This window comes from Eubalaena glacialis, chromosome 4, assembly GCF_028564815.1.
Source record: "Eubalaena glacialis isolate mEubGla1 chromosome 4, mEubGla1.1.hap2.+ XY, whole genome shotgun sequence".
Lineage (NCBI taxonomy): Eukaryota > Metazoa > Chordata > Mammalia > Artiodactyla > Balaenidae > Eubalaena > Eubalaena glacialis.
Genome location: NC_083719.1, coordinates 173,165,404 through 173,181,108, shown reverse-complemented (window position 1 = coordinate 173,181,108; position 15,705 = coordinate 173,165,404). Strand labels below are relative to the sequence as shown.

The following is a 15,705-nucleotide window of genomic DNA, read 5'->3' as shown; positions in this document are numbered from 1 at the left end:
TAAACTTCTTATTGGGGTGGGGGCACATAGCAGAAAATTTTACTTGTAAAACTTATTCTACATTAAGTGTTTTTAAAATTTGGGGTCAAGACCAATTGTGGGTTGGAATTACATTGATTTTTAAAAAATGAAATAGAAAATATCAGTACATTGCAAGGTATGTTTGGTGAAACTTTTGTTTCACTTGTATTAGGATATGTTATCTAGGTGTCTCATCATGAATTATTTGTTTTAACGCTGTAAAAAGAACATGGAAAGGGCCTTTTTTGGTGATTCTTCAGAACCTAATCTTGATATTGAGAGCTTCTTGTGATACTAGATATTTTATTTTCCCTATTAAAACTGTGTTTGTTTTATGTAGTTGAACATCTCCAAAGCCCATCCTCTCTCAGGTTAGACTGCTTCCCGTGTTTCCTCCAAGTCACTGGAGAGGGAAGGGTGCAGATTTGCTTTCTTGGGGGGTTTCACCTTCTCCCAGAGGCACGGGGGCAGATTGGGAGGTAACTGGAGAGGGAGAGCAGTCATCCCTGAAGTGTCTTTGAACTGGGTGGGTCTGGAGCTTACTTTGTAGAACTCTCTTTACTACGCTGGAAGAATTACGGTTTCGCCGCTCCCCTGGAGGGGAACTTCTGTGTGACGACCCCGCGGGGGTGGCATTCTAACCTTGGTTTTCAGAAGCAGTTGCCTGAGGTCTCGCGGCTCAGTTGGAGCGAGGTCAGCAGTGAGCGCGTCGTGAGTCAGCCCTGGGCGCGGCCCGCCCGGCTCCGCCGCGGGTGAGCTGGCGACGACCCCCCTGCCCCTGCGGCAGGAGCCCGCCCGAGCCCTCGTGGGAAACCGGCGCGCGGGGCCAGGCGTCCAGTGGAGCGCGGTCAGGAGGGGCGGTGCTTCCGGGGCGGTGTCGGTTTGCCTGACCCTGCCCACCACTATCAGGCCCCGCCCCAACCGACTGCCCCCGCCCAGCCGGGCGCGGGCGGGCGGCGTCGCCTTTAAGAGCTCCCCGGTGTTTTGGGGGCCGCGGGCCGGGCGCGCTGACCTGGTGCGCATGTCCCGGGCGGTGACGCCGGCGCCGGGCTCCATGTGTGCGGCCGAGGGGCGCATTATCTGGCCGGCGGCGCGGGCGGGCGGGCGGACCGGCGGAGCGAGCGCCGCGGGCCCGGGCGGCCCCACAGGCGGAGCGAGCGCGCGCGGCCCGGCGCCCCCAGCCCCTCGGCCGCCCGGCCCCGCAGGCGACCCCGACCCCGGCCCCGCGGCCCCTTGAACCCGCGCGCTGTCCTAGGGCCCGGCCGGCCCGCGGCCCGGTAAGTTCCGGACCAAACTTGGCGGGGGGCGGGGGCTGGGGTCGGGGCCGAGGTCGTGCGAGGGAGACTGGAGCAGCAGGGGCGGTGTGGGTTGGGCAGGGTCGGAGGGTCGGGGGGCTGTGAGGGACCCCTGTGTGAGCATGGAAAAGTGAGAGCGAGCGAGTACTGCTTTTATTCTGGGAGCGTCTTTCTTGCGCTGCCCTGGAAAGTTCCGCGCTCCGACGCCGCCCGGGCACGTGGGGGCCGGGCCGGGCGGGGGTCCTGGAAAGTCGCGTCGTCGCCCCTCTTCCTCCTGCGCTTCCTCTGGGGTCGGGGGAGGGGTCGGGCCGAGAGGCGCAGCTTCCCAGCGGCCGGGACGGGCTGGGGGGCGGTGGCACGTGGGCGCGCAGGGCGAGGGTCTCGGGCGGGGGTCGCGGGCTGGCCGGGCCGCGGCGCTGAACCCCGCGGCGAAGGCGACGGCGGCTGCGGATCCCGTGTCAGAATAAGAGTCCCCGCGCGCCCACGCCTGCAAGGCTGGCCCTCCCCCCGCTCGCGCCCTTCCTGCCTGACCCCCGGGAGCCGCGGGACCCTTCCCCCTCTGTGGGTTCCGGCGTTTCACAGGGCTTTACGCTTTAAATTTGGCTCCCCATCTAGGTGCTGGCTGTATTGATTTCTTTTTTCCCACTTGGAAAGGGTCGGCATCAGTGACTAGACAGCAGCAGCTGGCCTTTTAAAGGGATTATTGCCAAGAATCGGAATTGATCACTTCAACAAGGGAGGACTTATGGGCAGGGCCCTAGCGTAGAGCGTGATTGACACTTGGTGTGTGCGCAAACACTGGGACACAGAAATGAATGGGGATCCCTCCCTTAGGAACTCAATGACACGTTGGGTGTACGTTTCTGCCCTGCCTTGGGAATTTTGCAGGGACTGCTTAATTTTGTGTATCTGATCCTATGCCTTTAGGTGTGTAGTTCATCCTTATCTTTAGAGCTTTGGATTCTTTAGATCAAAGTCCGAGTGAGTCACTTGCGCCTTTAATTTCCTCTCTTCCTTACCCTTTTACTTCTTTCAGTTTTCTTGGAGTGCACAGTACTGGTTAAGTCTCTGGTTCCGTATGTCCATTTCACACAGTGACACCTTCTGGCTGTGGTAGCGCAGAGAAACTGAGGGACAGACAGCCTTCTGTGCAGTTGCTTTAGTCTTGGACTCACTGTCCTGTTGATGTTTTTTTTTCTTCTGGTAGTGGTTACAAGTTTTCTTTTAAGTTAGATTATGTGCAGTGTTTGCTGGCACCAGATCAGTATGCTGAGTAGCGTGTTAGACCTGACAGCAAACTGTGGAGGAAGGCTAAAAGATCACATCGGCCCCGATTTGAATGCCCACTGTGTGTTAAGCTCAGTGCACAGACATATTTCGGTGCCCTTAACAATCCGATGGAGGAAGGGAGAGTATAGTCCCCACTTTACAGGTGAGGAAACTGGGGCTTCTGGAGGTCAGGCTGCTTGCCCAAGACTGCTTAGTAGAGGGGCAGAGCTGGGCTTGCGCCTGCCCTGTGGGGCACCAGAGCCCAGGAGCGCTCCTGTTTGCAAGCCCAGTCTGTGAGTATTTTCTGGTAGCTCCTAAAACACAAGGCCATTTATTTGTCCAGGCTCCAGTACACCTCTGCTTGGAGTTGGGGGATGACCAGGTGACACCATTTCTAGCCCTGCTTTGTCCTCGGAGAGCAGAGTTACCAGCTGGCTTTTAAGAACCAAGCCACAGAGTCACCCCCTTTGCCCTGCTTCCATAGCCTGTAACTCAGAAAAGTTAGTCCTTTTCTAGAGGAAGCAGATTAGGTTGGGGATTTTGAGAGTAATTTGCTAGACCCTTGCCTCAATTACTCCCCCACCCTTCATCTTTCATCCCCTATTTCTCCCCTAAAATTCTGAAGCTGGGTTTTGCAGAGGATTGCCTCTCATCTTGGATGTGGTGTAGAGGATGGGATTAATGTATTAATGATTTGGATGCATTGTTATTTCCATTCAGATGACATCATTTTTTTTTTTTTTAATGTCAAGTCATCTCTATTAATGCAGTATCATTTGGCGGATCCTACAATCTTATATTTTGATAGAGAGGAAAGAAATAATGCTGCTCTTGGTAAAAAAAAAAAAAGTCCTGGAAGGATTTGTACCAAGATTAGGGTTAGCAGTAGTTTGTTTTTTTCCTTAACTTTTTGATACCTGTGTTTTATGATTTGTACCAAGATTAGGGTTAGCAGTAGTTTGTTTGTTTGTTTTTTTCCTTAACTTTTTGATACCTGTGTTTTATGATTTTTTTTAAAAAGAAGGAACATTTTAAATTTAAGTAATAAAACATTTTAAAGACTCCAATTCTCAACTCTTTAGTAGTTCTTCTCACTTGTTTTGCATCACTTATTTTGTGACTTTGTGGCATTGCGAGTAGTGATTTCTGTATTGATTTATTCAATAAATATCAATGTGCATACTGTGCCTCCGGCACCATGCTAGGAATCCCTGCTCAGTGGAGTTTACTGTGAGATTAATGGGAGAGAAATCGTAACTAATCTCATAAACTTGGGGAAACTTACAAGGGCCAAGGAGAGAAGGATGCTGTGACCTGGTGAGCAAGACTTGAGGGGGTCTTTTTTCAGCTGGGATCAGAGGACATGTAGGAGCTAAATAGGTAAAGTGAAAAAGGGAGAGCATTTCTGGCAGAGAGAGTGCTTGGGACTGAAGGAAGATCAGTGTGGTTGGAGCAGAGAGAGACAAATGTGCAGGCTCCAGGGCTGACGGGTCTGGAATTTACCTTGAGAACAGTAGGACCTCATTGAAGAGGATAATACAGGGACCCATGTGATGAGGGTGCATTGGGCCTTAGATACCAGAAGACTGGAAGATGGCGCCTGAAGGACATGAGTGGGAGAGTAGCAAAACCATTCTGAAATGTTGGCATTTTCTGGTGTTCTGTTGGGAGAAAATCAAGAATGACCTTCAGAGTCTTGAATGTGTCTGTTTCCAAGAGACAGAAATGTAATGCCCTTACCACTGAATCCAGTTAAGGACTCTTGGTGTGGGTATGCTAACCTCTCAAAGCATAGGCAACTCAAATGCTTGCCTGGAGAACTACCTGTTTGGACTTGGGGTGTTTCTGTGCCATCAAATGGAATGGAAAAGATTATTTTCCCTAGGCTTATTTTTTTCTCCCTGATAATTGAGTTAATTTACGCTCATTGTAGAAAACTAGGAGGATTATGAAACAGGTGAGTAGGTGAGGTCTTCATGAGCAGTCGTCCTGGGGTAATAGAGTATCATTGGGATTTCCTTGTAATAGTTGTTGGGTTAGGAAGTGCGGCAGAACCAGAAGAACGAGTTGGCAGTGTCATAGATTGAGGCTTACAGAACTGTGCAGCCTGCTCAGTGTGGTTGTTTGTTAGAATGGATGCTCTTGAGTTATTTGAACTGTTTTAGGAGGTGAGTTGGACAGCCTGGCCTCAGATTGCTTTTCTTTCAGGTAATGAAACTTACTTTATGTGCTAACTGTGCAAAGCTACATCTTTACCTTGAATTAGGAAGGCAACGTGTTAAGAAGGTTGACGTAAAAAAATACAGGGGACCTAAAGTGGTGGCAGTGAGATGGAAGTAGTGAGACTGGTGTTATGAGGAACAAAAGTACCAGCTGGGGACAGATCTTACATACTTGTGGATTCTGGCAAACAGGATCCAGGACTTCTTAGTCAAGAGGAATGTTAGACCACGGGCTTCTTGCCCCTCCTCTTGCTTTCTAGGCTGTATTTATGACCTCTTTTTGTGTGATGAGAATGTAGGTTAGTCTTTTGGAAGACAGAGAAACTTACTCTAATTGAATACCTGCAGGTAGCTGTAGGAAGTGACTTGAAATCCTCCGAAACCCTCCAGGGTATGTGGGAAAGGGTCTTTGTGGCTTCAGTGCACTGCACCCACTTTCTCTCTCTTGATTTTCACAGAGGGACTTGAATCCTTCAGCCATTCCTTCTGCATCTCCATTTCTAGCCTTGAAACCACTTGACCTGCCTTGCTAGTCAGGTCTTTTGGTTTGAACCTTCAAACCTAATTCATCCTAAATGAGGTAATGCCTTTGAGTACACTTTTAATAAATAGTGCTACATTATAGTGGCCAACCAGATCCTCCTGGTGCCAGGGAGGCTGTTCCACATCCCAGTACCGCCTGCTGTTTGCCAGATGAAGCCGTGGGCCTGTTCCCAGGTAGCAGGTCCCTGTAGTGGTGTCATGGGTCAGCCCTGGCTTTGCCTTAGGTTGGGTGTGAGCTCCACCTGGCCACTTCCTTGTGACTTGACCTTGGTGAACCTTGTCCTCTGTTTCCCATTTCTAAGAAGGGGGTAGTAGTGTCTGCCTTAAATAGCTGAGTTGGGAGTGAGATAATAAATGCAAGTGGCATAGCACAGCACCTAGTGTGTGTACCTGCTCAATAAATTGGAGTTCAGTGAGTGTACCATCATGACTAGAGCAGATGAGGCAGAGCCCCAAAGCATTAATGACTGTTCTGCTTCTCATGTGTGGAGCACCTCTATGTTTGTGGGACAAACCATCACTGTCTCTGCCCCTTGGAACCACAACCTTGTCCCCACATTTCAGATGGAAGAAGGTGAAGTCCCTACAGAGGGTGATACTTGCCGGAGTCACCTGGCTGATTTTTCTACAGCTGGGACTGGGCCCCAACCTTTCCGATTTCAGACTATGAATGTTTTTCCCACCAGCCTTAGTGCCTCCCTGGTGATAGAGAATGGCTAGGTTGGTGGTGCCTCATCAGGGCAGAGGAGACACAGCCCCTTTTCCTGATCCCGAGCTTCCTGAACCCCACATTCTGATTTTCAGGGGCAGCCCTTCCATTTGTAAGATGTTTGCCAGGCAGATTCTCATGGGGTCCTGCCTTTGAGAACCCAGAGGCGCCCCTGTACCTCTGGCTTTATCACTGAGTGGACTCTGGTCAGGGATGAGAAGTAGGTTGCTTGATGGTGCTTGCAGTGGCAAACAGAGTTTGGGCCCGAATCCTGTCCTCCTTCCGCACTTACAGCTCTCTAGCCAGTTTGGGAATTTGGCAGATCTGACTACAGCTTACCACTCTTCAGCATTGGGCAGGTTTTCTGGCCACCTGGCCTCAGCTTTCCCATCCATAGACAGGGACTGTATCTTAATCTCATGGGTTGGCTGTAAGGGCAATTGGGAAATGTTTGAAAGTAGTCAGGGGTATTCTAGCCCTTGATCCTCCATTTACCTCTGAGACAGAAATCCTTCTCTGGGAAAATTCCCTGGCGGTCTAGTGGTTAGGACTCCTAGCTTCCACTGCAGGGGGCACGGGTTCGATCCCTGGTCGAGGAACTAAGATCCCGCATGTCTCGAGGTGGGGCCAAAAAAAAAAAGCAACCAAAAAACAAAATCCTTCTCTGCCCAGAGGACAACTACATGATGATCCCCCTGGGTCTTACATCTCAGTCATCACGCACAATGAAACACTCAGATTGAGGAGCTAGATTTTCTTTATAACCAAATTCCACCACAACCTAACAATTTGGAGGTCTTCAGATCTTATTGTAAGGAGATCTCACCTAAAAGGTCAGTCAGGTTATCCGGAAGGGAAGTGAAATAAACCTTGTGGTCTTAAATCTGCATATAATCCCAATATAACATTTCCTACAATCGCAGTTGTTCTGTGCAATTAGCCTTTGAGTCAGTAGCTGTTAAACTTGACTCAACACATTCTTACCTTAGAGGCAGCTGCTCACCATGACCTTGGAGGTGAGCAGGTTTCAGGCCAGTATCTTCGTCACTTGAGTTTCCATTTGGGTGGACTTTTGTGGCAGTGACAGCATATTTTTAGCTTTCTTGTGTGTTTTGGGCAGGCTTACTCTGCCAGCCAGTTCTGAAAACTTTGCTGCTACAATCTTCATTCATCCACGGAGGAAACACATTTTTTTCCCAATTGCTCACTGGTGTGGGGAAAGTAGGAGCATGGCAAAACTGAATCCTTGGTTTGAAGGTGTTGATTGAATTGGTTGAGTCACTCCAGACCTGTGATATTCTCAGGACTTGCATATCATTGACAACACCTGAACCTCATTTTCTCTTCTCTCCTGTATTATTCTTGTGCATGTAAAGGGCTAATGCCCACCCCCTTCAATGGCGGGCAGTTCTTTCAGAGGATTCTGGAGTCAGATCCCTCCTTGGGACTCTCTTACACCCACCGGAACCTGGGGAGATTTCGAGGGTTTGATTAGTATTTTCCTTAACACTTGTTTGATTAGCTGACCTTCTCAGGAGTTTGTATGTTGGTCATCTGTCTCTTGCCTCTCTCCCCAAACCTTTAAAGTTTTTATTGTTGAGGCTTTTTGTTTGTTTCAGCCTTACAAGTGACATTTCCTGATGCCAAAGACTGGGGAGGTGGTGGGAGCCTCAGGTGTCAGTAGTAGGCATTTGAAGTTTTTGAAGTTTGCTTTTGAAGTTTTCTTGGTTAAGGATATTAATGGACTGAGTCTGGATTGAAATGTAATTGTAGCCTTACTCTCAATTTATATTTGTCAGGCAGAGCATTAGAAATGTAACTATTTTTGGTCCTTGGGCAGCAGACAAATGTAACATTCACCTGGGACTAGCTTGCTTCTGTGTGCTGTTTTGCTGAACCCAGCAGGCAGCATACAGACTTCCAGATGAACAGGACAGCCCTTGATGTTACAAACTGGAAACTGAGGCCTGAGAGGAGGAGTGGCCTGCCCTGGGTTGACTTGCAGAAGAGAGAACATAGATCTCTGTTCCATTCCAGTGCTTCCTGGTCTGATCTCTGTTATCCTTATTTCTTTATGGCCTGGTTAGTTTAGAATTTTTTGTTTTGTTTTAGGTTTCTCTTTTATCTATGTAGTGTAGGTCCATTGGCAGGTTTCCTTCCTCAGGGCTTTGTTTTTTGAGGTCATCATGGTATCTCTGGTGTGAGGATGGGACAGGACACAGGGAAGAAGAACTCAGGGCTGCTTCTGGAGTCTCAGGGCTGCCTTGAAAACAAAACAAAAACTCTAGCTGTGTTTCCTGTTCTGGAATTGAGTGGTTGATGGCTTTCAATTTTAAGAGCATTAAACTGCTTTTCCCCATCTATTAATAAAAAGTAATGGCACTTATTATTTAGTCACCTTTCGGGTGATCCATTTTGGGTGTCCATTTCAAGATTCAGAAAAGCTAGACATCAGATCCTGTACGAGGCTCTGATGGTCAGCTGTGCTAGTCTGGGGCAAGAGTGAAGGACCTTAACACGCAGATTAGGATGAGTCTAGGACAGCACAAGCTGGCTGCTAAAAAGCTTCGAGGGAGGTTATTTTTTGCATATCCTTTGTATGTGGGGAAGTCCATTCTGCCTGCTGAAGTAGTCTTTAAACCATTTCATAGGAGAACTGGTTAGAGGGATTGACCATGTTCTTGGAAGAGAGAAGATTGGGTGGGGGGTGGCGAGGGGTTTCAGGAGACCCATTGGTGAGTTGGGATCTTGGCTCAGGATTGGACAGTTGGCCTTTCCTGCTGTTGGTGCCATCAGGTACCCACTCACCCCCCTCAGGGAGGATGGAAGGGGCTCCTCTTACTTTCCAGAGTTAAGATCAGGTGACCCTGACACAAAAGGCAGCAAAAGTGGACAGGTCGCCACCTGGGGAAGGTACTTATTAGCATTGGGTGAGCAGATGAGAGACATGCACCTTCTGTGAAGTTTAAGATGGTGGGCGCATGCCCACTTCGTTACCTTGGTTTATTGCAGAAGGGAGAAAGTAACTTAAATTGCTTAGAAAAATTTGAATCAGTTTAACCAGTCTTCTAAGTCTATGAACTAGGGTTGGCTAATTTTTCTTTTAAGTTATTTTAAAAAGTTAACCCAGTGACATAGAAGAGCCTAAGCTACTCCAGTAGGTGGCCTATGGAGTGAAATGCAGTACAGGTGTCTCAGGCCCCGAGATAGTGGGTCTTCGGTTTTAGGGGTGCTGAGTATGAGCAAAGGTGAGGTGAGCTGGGCCCTAGAGAAGGGTGGTCTGAGATCGTGTTTACTGCCTGGGAGAAGGTGGGCATTGGTGAGACCCAGGGCGCAGCCTGTGGCCCTGGATGGCCACTTTCTGCTTCACTAGGAGAACGTAGTGGGTTGAGGTGTGGCGGTCCTGTGTGACCATCAGGACCCAGGACCCTCATGAACTGGAGGGACGTGTCTTTGACCCTGCCAGATCTCGGCTGGCTCTGGGGGCTGGGTGCGGAACTTGAATTGTCCTTGTGTCTCTTCCTCCCCAAACAAATAGTGCTTTGTGTTAGATGAAAGTGTGATAAATAACAGGTAAAAGAATAAAATATCTGAGGGACTGTCTTGTATATATGAGTTTGTTCTGCTCTGTTCCCAAGAGTGAAGTAGTGATGGATAGGTGGAAATTAGAAGGACATGGCCCTTAACTTAGCCTGAAAAAGAGCTTTGTAGCAATTAGAGGGACCAGGAAGAGGCTCGATGTGATTCCTGTGCCCCAGGAGCTGGTTGGTAATCAGCATTTTCTTTTTTTTTTTGATGTGGACCATTTTTTTTTTTTTTTTAAATAAATTTATTTTATTTATTTATTTTTGGCTGCGTTGGGTCTTCGTTGCTGCGCGCTGGCTTTCTCTAGTTGCAGTGAGCGGGGGCTACTCTTCGTTGCGGTGCGCGGGCTTCTCATTGCAGTGGCTTCTCTTGCGGAGCACGGGCTCTAGGCACGCGGGCTCAGTAGTTGTGGCGCACAGGCTTAGTTGCTCCGTGGCATGTGGGATCTTCCCGGACCAGGGCTCGAACCCGTGTCCCCTGCATTGGCAGGTAGATTCTTAACCACTGCGCCACCAGGGAAGCCCGATGTGGACCATTTTTAAAGTCTGTATTGGATCTGTTACAATATTGCTTCTGTTTCATGTTTTGGTTTTTTGGCCTTGAGGCATGTGGGATCTTAGCTCCGACCGGGGATCGAACCCACACCCCCTGCATTGGAAGGCGAAGTCAACCACTGGACCACCAGGGAAGTCCCGGTAATCAGCATTTTCTAGATTCTGAGAATTTTCTAGCTTGAGGTTTTGGACACTTTTCCAAACAGACCTAGAGCGATTAAGACACTTCTCTGAAACATCCACATGAATTTTTCCAACAGCTGCTGCTTCCTAGTTTGAGAATGTTTCCCTGTTTCATGCATTGCTCAAATGTTTCCAAATCCTGACTCTTCTTGCAGCGTTCAGGGGAGAAGACAGGTGGGTGTCTTACCCAATGACAATATTGGTTTTGAGAGTAGGGAGAGGGGTTGTGGACACAGGAAGGAAAGGGGCCTTGGGGACCTGGCACTTGGAAAAAAAATGACTTGGGTCTGCGAGTGACATCTGCCTGATGATGACCAAGACACCATCAGGGTCCTGATTTTGAGGTCATGGGTGGGAGTGAGGAATCAGGTGAGTTGGGTGAGGGCAGCAGCCTGGTGCCTCATATGCAGAGCTGGGAGGGCCAGCACATGCCCTGGCCACCACCCACCTTAGGAAGCGCTCCCACAGGGCCTGGGCCGTCCCCCAACTCCATGTCCCTTGGGCCATGTGTCTTTTGCTGTCCTCGCACTCTCCTTGCTGTGTCTGTGGCCAGAGGACCTGTCTCCTTCCCACTGGTCTGTGTCTGCTCTGTTCCCTACCTCATGTGTGAGTGCTGTGCTGTTCTGATGGAAGGAAAGAAGATAATTCTGCACATCTGTTCCTTGCCAAGGACCCCTGGTCCGCTCTGTGGAGTGCTAAGAGTGGTTGTCTTGTGTGTACATCTCACACAATGGAAAAGAAGATGAAAAGGTCCTAGTTTATGACCTAGGCTGGCAGTGGTTTTTTTTTCCCTTAATTTTTTGCTGCGCCCCGCGGCATGAGGGATCTTCATTTCCAACCAGCATCAAACCCGCCCCCCCCCGACAGTGGAAGTGCAGAGTCTTAACCACTGTACTACCAGGGAAGTCCCTGGTAGTGTTGATCAAGTCCTTTAAGCCCCTTCCCTTGGCTTGTATGTACCCTGGCAGGTAGGGGCTCAGAAATATGTGCTTCGTCAACCTCTGAGGGTTTTAGTGCCTTTTGCAGAAGGTGAAGATGCACACGAGTTATTGAATTTGCTGTATGGTCCATGGAATGAGGGTTTGCACAACAAGGCTCATTCCTCCAGGAGGTTTCTAGCAATTCAGTAACGGGTTAAGTTAGCGTGCTCTTGTAAGAGGGAATCGAGGGTGTGCTAATCTTTGCTTTAGGAAGTTTTTCCGTAGCCTTGGGAAGGATCCAGCCTTAGGATGGCCTTAAGAGTCCGACTGCCCTCGAAGGTGTGGTGGTTCAGATTTGCGCCTGGGTCTGGGAGATGGCTGACCTGCATCTGGATCCCCATTTAACTTCTTAATCCTGTGACCCTGGCCAATCACCTTGACTTATCTTAGCCTCTGTTTTTTTCACCTGTCAAGTGTGGGCATCAATGGCAGTCCCCCGTGTGAAGTGTGGGTGACAGTGACAGTCTCCCAGTGTGAAGTGTGGTTAGTGTTGGTAGTACCTCATTCTGTGGTTATGAGGATTAAATGAAATCAGGTATGTAAAGTACTGGCACCACGCCTGGCACCAAATAAAGAATTTAATAATCGTTATCCATTGTTGCACTTTTCTTTTCCTCCTTTAGTAACAAAATCTCTTGTCAACGTGTTAAAGGTGATTTTTTGGATGTTCCTGCCTTTGTCAGCAGTGAGCTTTTTTTTTCTGTAGCAGTTTGAATCTGTGTGCCCAGTGGTAGCTTTCTCAATGGAGAGTCAGGCCCTCCCCTTTCTGTGCCAGCAAAGTCCGATGAACACTGATGAGTCCTGGACCATGGGGGACAGTGGAGCCCCCACTCTAGCAGTAGTGTGACTGGGGTCTTGGGGACAGACCTGCAGTGCCTGGGGCTCAGGCTGGATCTTGGTGCTGGATGGTTAGGTAGGACCTAGGTCTGTGTGAGGTGGCTGGTGACAGAGCATGGCAGTGGGGTAGGCCTTGGAGGAGGCCAGAGGGTCCCTGCAAGGCTGGCCCAGTAAAGGTGAGGTGAGTGAACACCCCTACCCTTGCCCCTGTGGCACTACTCCTCCTCTCTCCTCCTCGCCCCTTTTGGTCTGGGAGGACTGGTGGCCTGGGACTCGAGGCGACTTCCCAGGGGATTTCTTGCTTTGGGTTGGGTTGTATTGGCAGGACTGTGCTTTGAGAACATTGGAATGAGGTGGACTTTGTGGGCTACTTGGGAACCTGACCCTACTTAGGACAGTGTTTCTCTGGAATGTGTGGTCTACGTTCTCAACAACTGACAGCTTAGAAGTACACCTTTGCCTGGAAGATAAAGTGTGTGCTGGCCTCGTGTGTGCCCATGTGGTGTCCTATATATATTGGTTTTGTGTGCACCCTTGTGTGTGCGTGTGCCCATGTGTGATGGCTCTATATGTGCTTGTGCGTGTGTGTATGTGTGCAAATGGAGGAAAGACATTTCAGTCCGTGTTGGTCATGGGCTTCATGTGGCAGAGTCCTGCCTTTTGTGGGGTCCCTGGCCCACTCTGGGGTGAGTCTCAGGTACAGACAAAGTCCCACTGAGGGCACAGCCCACAGGTTTCTTTGGGCTTCTTATTTTAAGTCAGATTCACATGACATTTGCATTGTACCTCATAGCACATCAGGTTTAGTACTAAAATCTTCTACCGGCAAGGAAATCTCCAACTCGCAGCGGAAGCCAAAACAAAGCGTATTTCAAAATTCTGGTGTCCTCGCCATTGCACCCCAGGAAGCAGGCCTTTCACTCTTCTAAAGCTTTGGTAGGGGCCGGGGATTTGGTCTTCGCTGCCTCTCTCCTCCAGGAGCGGGCTTCTCTATGTGTCTGACTCTCTAGCACGGTTTCCTTCTTGCTTGCTCCCTAGATGCTGGCTCTTTGGCTGAGTCAAGCAGAACTCTTCCCAGCCAGCAAGGCCCTGTGTCTGCCCAGCACCTCTTCTCCCCAGTGGCCCTTCTGTGAGGATAAAGTGATGGGAAGTGTCTATGCAAGGTGCTGGGAAGCTCTGATGGCCTAGAGGAGCCTGGTGTAGCCCACCCTCCCCTCTTCCCTACCTCCTCTGAGACCTTGGAAAGGCTCTGCTTCTTCCATCTTGGGCTCATTTTACCTTATAAGGGCTGGGGGCAGTGAGGACAGTTTGACGGTTCTCTGAAACACCCTCCCTGAGGAGCCCCTATGTTCCTGACCTCCTCTGATCATACTTTTATTGTTGGGTACATTGTCAGGAAGATGTGGTGTCTGTTCATGTCGTTTCTCAATTTGTTCTTTTTTTTTTTTTAATTTTTAATATTTATTTATTTATTTGGCTGCGCCGGGTCTTAGTTGAGGCACGTGGGATCTTCGTCGCGGCATGCAGGATCTTTTTTTAGTTGGAGCATGCGAACTCTTAGTTGCGGCATGTGGTATCTAGTTCCCTGACCAGGGATCGAACCTGGGCCCCCTGCATTGGGAGCATGGAGTCTTAGCCACTGAATCACCAGGGAAGTCCCTCTTAATTTGTTCTTAATTGGCTTATGTAGTGTAAGCCACAATTTACTGATAAATGTTGCCATCGTTGTAGTTTCTTCCTTGGAACTTTGCAGCATTTTAATCACTCATGCAGTTTTTGTGATCGTTGTGATACATCATCAGAGTTTGTGGCAATGATGAAGCGTCTGGGGCTGGGAACTGGCTTGTTGGCCTGGAGCTTGCCATGAGGCCTCGGGACTCCTGGGCTGAACACGTGGCCTCAGTCACGGCCATCAGTGCTGTGATGTGGTTGTTGGATGGCTCCAGCCACGTGTCAGAAGTTACTAGATGGTTTTGACTGTTTGACCTGGTTCCTGACAGATAGAGAAACTGAATTCTGCTTCTTAGGAAAGCTTGGTTGCTCAGATGGTTGTAGCTTGTTTTGTATTTGAAGACCCAGCATCAGACTGGATTTCCAGAATTCTACCAAGGCCACCCTTCTGTCCAAAACTCAGCTAGGGGGCATCCGGAGGTTTGTGTGTGGACGATGCTGACCTTGCCGCCTGCCTGGGTACTCACTAGCTGCTCTGGACTTGGATCTAGGCGGACCCTTTGGTGTTCTGGAAAGTACCACCTTAAATAGACCTCAGTCACTTGTTCTCAGTCTCCTGTTGCCTGCCTGGAGGATGGGACCCTTCATGAGGATCAAGGTGGCAGAGGCCAACTGAGGCTCCAGGTCCGTCCAGCAGTAGTGGGACAGCTGGTGGGTGCTTTCCTTGGTAGTGAGCAGACAGTAGCCCTGCCTCCCAGGAAGTGCCCAAGTGCCACAGGGGCCCTTCTGGGCAGGGATGAGGGGGTGGGGGAGTAGGGGAGTGCGTTTTAGAGGTGAAAACTGGAGGTCCTCTCCTGGACTGTGTGGTCTGCCCAGTTTACATTTCTTTTTAAAAAAAATAAATTTATTTATTTTAATTTTGGCTGCGTTGGGTCTTCGTTGCTGCGCACGGGCTTTCTCTAGTTGTGGCGAGCGAGGGCTACTCTTGGTTGTGTTGTGTGGGATTCTCATTGCAGTGGTTTCTTTTGTTGTGGAGCACGGGCTCTAGGCACGCGGGTTTCAGTAGTTGTGGCACTCAGGCTCAGTAGTTGTGGCTCGCAGGCTCTAGGGCGCAGGCTCAGTAGTTGTGGCACACGGACTTAGTTGCTCCTCGGCATGTGGGATCTTCCCGGACCAGGGCTTGAACCCATGTCCCCTGCATTGGCAGGCAGATTCTTAACCACTGCGCCACCAGAGAAGTCCCCCCAGTTTACATTTCTTTGGTGATATTTCTGCCATCCTACCTGCTGTTTCCTGACCAAAATAGTCTTATCTTGGACCTTACAGGGATAAGCTTTGTGAACTACTTTTAGATTTTGTTTGGATTTCAAGACCATGAAGTTTTTTCCTTTGGGCCCAGGTAGGTCTTCATTTATATACAATGGGGCCAGCACAGATCACTGCTCCTTCGGTGCTCTTGAACAGGTTTTCCCTTCTCTATTCCAGTTCTGGAAAGTGAGATACCAGTTCTTAAACTTGTGGGGAGCACCTGCCCTAGTTACCAGATTGCGCCAGATTGCTGCTTGTTCACCAAGACCGCCTGTTTGAAGATGGCCGGTGAGGAAGTATAAACTCTGGGCTCAGCCTGTGGCCTTCATGTTGCTCCTCAGAGAGACTTGGGGTGATGTGCTGGTCTTTGCCCTGTCCATGAATATGCAGGTCATGGTTGGTGCCCGTGTCATCACAGAGTTGGGGGCTGTCTTTACGGCATGGAGAAGGTGCTCAGCTGGTGGCTTTGCTTCTGCTTTCTCAGCACACACAGGCCCACGGCCACAGGACCTGGGTTGAGGCAGCACA

The 15,705-nt window shown here is 49.6% G+C and overlaps 1 protein-coding gene across 4 annotated transcripts in view; it reads left to right on the top strand.

Moving 5' to 3' along the window:
* GATAD2A (GATA zinc finger domain containing 2A) overlaps positions 1-15,705 on the top strand; it is a 103,293-nt gene that overhangs the window by 14,876 nt on the left and 72,712 nt on the right. For 3 of the 4 annotated variants that reach the window (XM_061190174.1, XM_061190175.1, XM_061190172.1), the window contains exon 1: positions 1,195-1,298. The exons of the other annotated variant lie outside the window; for it this stretch is intronic. The gene's annotated coding sequence lies outside the window, so the exon portion shown is untranslated. Of the gene's footprint in view, positions 1-1,194; positions 1,299-15,705 lie in introns of those variants that run through there. 4 annotated transcript variants of the gene reach the window in all.